The sequence below is a fragment of the Coturnix japonica genome, chromosome 1, assembly GCF_054131305.1.
Source record: "Coturnix japonica strain WE chromosome 1, WE-NBRP24, whole genome shotgun sequence".
NCBI lineage: Eukaryota > Metazoa > Chordata > Aves > Galliformes > Phasianidae > Coturnix > Coturnix japonica.
In genome coordinates this window covers 46,051,928-46,057,705 of record NC_140663.1, presented here as the reverse complement: position 1 = coordinate 46,057,705, position 5,778 = coordinate 46,051,928, and the positions used below count along the sequence as shown (strand labels likewise).

Sequence of the window (5,778 nt, the reverse complement as noted above, 5' to 3'; positions counted from 1 at the left end):
GGATTAACAAACTAATTAATATAACCTGTGACTGGGAAGTGGTACTGACATATATTAAATGGGAGTGTGCTCAAATGGGGTTGTTAATGTTTTTGACTTTTTGTTCATTCATATTTTCTATTAAGAGTGTTTGAACAAGATACTGAAAACCAGTCTGTTATTTTAAACTATAAATTGGAAAAAAAGATATATATAAAAAAAATGGACAAAATAAAGTCACAATTAAGGAGGCAATATTTCTATTAATCATAATAGGAAAAGTCAGTAGTCAAAGAGAGCTAACATGGCCATGGCAAGATGGACATACACAATACACTGCAAGTACAATGAGTAATCCAGCCAAAACCAAATATAGGGATTTAAGCTTAACCACTGTTGTCTTGCAGGGAAGCAAAGTATATTCAAAACAGGAATGGACTTGGGATAAATCTAAGCAAGTAATCTCCTTAATTGGTAGGACTGGAGAAGAAATTCAAATAGGATGCCAAATGAAAAATGGAAACTTAAAAAAAAAAAAAAAAAAAAGGATACTTAAAAAAAGCATCTCGGGTAACAGTAGTCTCTGTAAGAGATCTTAAGAGTAGGTAACAGGTGTCCTGTGCCGAACAAAGACCAGATTGTTGGCATAACTTCACACTAACAGATCCAGTATTTGCAGTTTGTCATTGGTTTGTCCAGAACTTCAGGCTATCATCTATGTTTAAAATAGATGCCCTCATAACCACCCTCGTCCCCACCATGACATTCTTCTTTTAGGAAGATGTCTTCTCCTCAGGATCTAGATCACTCAGGTCATTTGTGACTGACAGAGTTCCTGGGTAGCCCTGGTCACATGGCCATATCAATCATACTGGAACTGTGGGAATGCATCCCAATGATAAGGATCTGAACCTGACTATTATAGCAATGCACAGGGATGAAATGTATTCAGAGCAAGAGTGGGGATGGAAGGATACCTATCAAACAGCCAAACTTCATGCAGTACCAGAAGAGAAAATACAAATTGGCTGCTGAGTGATAAATGGATCTGCTTATCACAGACCCACTGAAATTGAAGGCTTGTAGAACTATGTGGTTAAACTGGAAAATCCTAAGAATGAAGATTTTCATCGTTACAAGATGACAGAGCTAGAACAAGACTGTTGGTATAACTTCATCTATACGAAACCACTATTTATATATTGCAAATGGGGATATAAATGAATTGACATTTGATTTTATGGTTGATACCCAAGATGTATGGTACCCATGTACCATAGGATGGACATGGACTGGTGCATATGTTGCTCAAGTAGGACAGTGGTACTGAGAAATAATAACACAGTTTCCGGACAGGAATGGAAAATAAAGGAGGAGGGTGAACATAGACAGATTCCATCAGTAACTGAAAACAATGGAGAAACTGTTTCGATAGGGTTTCAGTTTGAAAATGACACAAAATGTGCAGCTGTATCTCAGATCACTGTCAAGTATGACAAAGGCAAGTTGGAAGATCAAATACATATTTGCCCCTTTAAACGTGAATGCTGGTGTACTTTTACTTTGTCACATCCAGTAATGATAACATGTTTTTGGGTGAATTCCAAAGTTCATCCCAGTGTAGCATTACAAATGAAAATTGAAGTTGAGCCATTGATACCTACTCAAGCTCCTATTAAACTAATTCCTTATATTTTTAATACAGGTCCTTATGTAATTGAAAATATTGGACAGCAACAGAGGCTTTGCAATCCCTTATGGTCTCTTAAGCAGATAGAGATCTGAATGAGAGGCAATGTTTCTGCTAGTCAACCTGCTTGCACACCATATCTGAGGACCTCATCAGTGGGATGGTCAACCTGGATACGTAAATGCACCTTCTCCTCAGGAAATCAGGGGAAAAGGGATGTTACTGGTTTTCTAGGAAAAGGACTGGGTGTCATAAGCAGCACAGATTCAGAACTGTTAATGAATAAAATGTCTGCAATAATGATGGACCTGAACCATCCCATGCAATCCTCTCTTTTGGCACTGAGAAATAATGGTTACTGTCATATATATAGCCTCAGTGGGAAGGGTTTAATGCCCAGGATCATCAGTTGATGTCTGAAGTGTTTGGTACACTTCAGGCAAACATCTCTATGGCACTGAGTTGCAGACAGGCTCAATTATGTTATCTGCATTAATAAGGGAAGGAGAAGAAGGTACTCTATCCAAGGAGATTCAAAAGAGCATTTGTGACAATGCTAATGACTTTGAAAGAAGGTTCCAGTTTTGGTAGAATTAGGTTAATTTCACCTGTGATCCAATACAAGATTCCATTACAGCATTTGTGATGACCATAGCCCAAGTATCAGTGTACACTATATATGCCATAATCACCTTAGGTATAGATCACAATGAGTCTGTTCTTTACTCTATTGAACACTGGGAATGGGCCTATCACAAAGCTGAGAAATGGCAGACAGTTGATGTCAGTGCTTGTACAGTAAGAACTCAGAAAAGATTCATTTGTGAAAGCAACACCATCAGGGCCCAGGATATTTGTCTTGACACAAAACAGAATGTATGTCATTTTGAAATCCATCCTAACGAAAAACCTGAAACTGTATTGATCTATATAGGAAAAGGCTGTGGACTTTGAGGACTCATTGTAATTTTATTGTGATTAATAATGATACCATAGATACTAGAACTCATGCTAATCTTTGTATTTGTAACCTCACCAGAATAACAGGGTGTGATTTTACATATACTGTACCTGTCACTTCATATCAGCTACTACAATAAGATTACACATTGATCCAAGGTTTACTAGCAGTTCATATCAAAATGAATATTACAGTGATGAAGAAGTTGTAACAACATAAGGACCTGAAACAGTTACTGAAGCAATCCGGAGAGAATGAACAAAGAACTCTGATCACTGTACACCACGATGTGAAGGAAATACATTGAATAATGGAAGTGGTAAAGAAAGATGTAAAACATCAATGGTGGGATATTCTTTTTGGATGATGCTATATTCTATTGTGGTTATTTTGATTTTATGTCTGATCTGCTTACTCTTAATAATAATCATATATTAGAGTTTGGAATATAGTAAGACAATTAGTTTTGATAGATTATTGCAGTCAATTAGCAAGCTAGGCTAGTAAGATAGTTTTCCTGTATTAGAAATGTTCCATAGTTTGGTACAAAAATACAAGAGGATAAAAAGAAAAAGGGGGATTGTGAGAGGTAGATTGTGTCTTTTCAGTAGAAACTTCCAGTATTTTCTGTATGTAGTGTAGACCTTAACTGAACTTATAACCCTCCTGTGAAACAGTTACATAAATTGTTTTTCTTCCACAAAGAAAGTTGCTGAAAAGAGTAAAAAGTTAGGATTTGGGGTGTTCTGACTTAGGTTGAATTGAGACAGGTAGAAGATAAGGCAAGTGTGCAGGGTGCAGGGAGAGCCTAGCACAGGACAGAAAGAATGTGCTCACTCTTGGAAATATTGCCCTCCTATCTCCATGGGGAAGTATAAAAGATACCAGAGAAACAACAGGTTGGTAACAGACCTTATATGGGAATGTAACATAGCAACAGTGTCGGGGAAATTGTGAGCCTGAGAAACTCAACCAATGAGCAAGTGCCAGGAGAGCATTACCTGTATTGGGCTTTGAGTATATAATGGAATGAATTTTTCTGACTGGTGCGCAATTTCTCCCTTGCCAATAGTGTGTCCATTATTGAAATAATGAATAAACTTTGCTGTTATCACTAAGACCCATGCCAAAACCTGAATTTTTTTACTCTGAGTGTTTCTCACAAGAGTTAGTTTCATTTGGGTTGCCAACATTGTCACTGAAATCTGAGAATAAAACTCTCCAACTCAAATTTCAGGTTATAAAGCCAACATAATTTATTGCAGCACTAGGTGCATGAGGGATCTCTGCTCCAAGCATGCACATGCCAGAATTAAAGCACACTCATTATATACATTCAACATACAAATATCCATATGTTTTCTTTGAAATTTATGCCTATTCTGAGAATTTCTTTGCATATTATTATCTATTATTATGTACTTGCTGTGTTACGATGTAGTTGTTGCAAGGGATTTTTAGTGATACTCGATACTTCCCTAGGGAGGTGCTATCTGGCAAAAACGTTGTATGCAAATTAGATTTGGCCCTTTTTTGGTCAAAAAGTTATTTGCAGAAATTTACTGCTTTCCATCGAGGTGGGGGGGTTTCTCTCCAGAACCAGGAAAAGAGCAGTTCTGATTTCATGTTGCATACATCCTGAGAGCACAACTCCTAGCACTACTCCACATGCAAGTCTCCTTACTTAGAGTCTTACTTTCTTTTCTCCTTCATCACAGAAAGTAAGAGTACAGCAATGGAGAAGAAGAAAAAAAAACCTCTCTCTCTCTTAATAAAGGGGAAGGTGCTCTGAATAGTGCTAGGAGTTATGCTTCCAGTGAGAAGACAAGGTGAAGTCAAAATTACTCCTTTCTGTGCCCCCCCCCCCCCCCCCAGAGGAAAGCAGCCGTCTGAAGTTGCACTTTCTCAGCTACGGAATTGCCTGAGTCAGCTCTTCTTGCAGAAAGCAGCATTTGCAGAGAACTGCTATTTAAACCATTTGGTTGCACCCAATACTGCACAACTTCGGACATGTCAGTCTGCGAGGCTAGGGGAGGAACAGACTGCCTATGCAATGTGCCAGACACCAGGAACTGCAAGCTACACCAGATTTCCCCTACTACTTTACGTTCATTGCTGCCCTTCACTGAGAAAGGTGTTTGAAGAAAAAAAGGGAATAAGAAAAATGGAAGGAAAATAATACAGGAGAAGAAAGCAATTGAAAACTATAGGGAGAAAAAAATGAAATTAGAGAAAGTACAGTATTTTAAAGAGAAAAGTGGAAAGAGAAATGGAAAGAGAAAGCAAAACACAGAATTGCAAAAGGATAAAATGTAGCACAGAAGGAATGAGGGTAGCAATGAAGAAGGAGAAAAATCAATACTCTCACTAAACAAAAGGGAAGGTGCTTTGAATACTACTAGGAATCATGCTTTCCTTGAGCACAATGTGAAATCAAAACCATTCCTTTCTGGGCTGTGGAGGAAAACCATCCTCCTCAGCGAAAAGCAGCCAACTTGAAATCATGATTTCACTGGTGTCAGAGTTATCTAGATCGATCTATGCAGGCCTGTGGGCCCCCTAACCCCAAAATGGGGAAGAGGGTAAGGAGGTGGGAGCTGGACTCAAGGAGACAAATAGAGCAGTGGCAATGATATAAGGTGGAAAACTTATTTTACTACCTATGATATTGGGATGCAAGATAACACAATATAATACAATCTAATTAAAACTGAGGCTAATATATCAATTAAAATAAGAGAGAGGGTCTTCCAAAGACTAAGAAGCCTACTTTGAAACTGAAGGTTCATGGCTTGGAAGTACATCCACACCTGCTGCCAGGCAGCGAGAAAGAGAGCAAGTGTCATTTCTATGACGAATTTACCTCTCTGAATGTGAGGTCCTCTAGGACATGTAGTTCTTATTTGCTCCGCATGATGTTATAATGTAGAAAACCAATAGCAAAAACTACAAAACCATGACAACTGGAAAACAAATTACCCAAGTCCTCCGTTATGAGTGAAAAGAAGCTTGCAGGGCTGAAAGCCAGATGGAATGAAGAGTGTTAGGCCCAAAGCCAGAAGAAAAAGTATTTGCTTGGACAAAAACACATAAATAGTGGGTTTGCTGCACTCAAAAAAGGGAAGGGAAGGGAAGGGAAGGGAAGGGA

General features: G+C 38.4%; 1 pseudogene across 1 annotated transcript; it reads left to right on the top strand.

The window, feature by feature from the left end:
• Nucleotides 1–512: 512 nt before the first annotated feature.
• Nucleotides 513–4,429, top strand: LOC146762390 (uncharacterized; annotated as a pseudogene). The gene has a single exon (XR_014943287.1). The product of XR_014943287.1 is annotated as an uncharacterized LOC146762390 (transcript).
• Nucleotides 4,430–5,778: the final 1,349 nt, after the last annotated feature.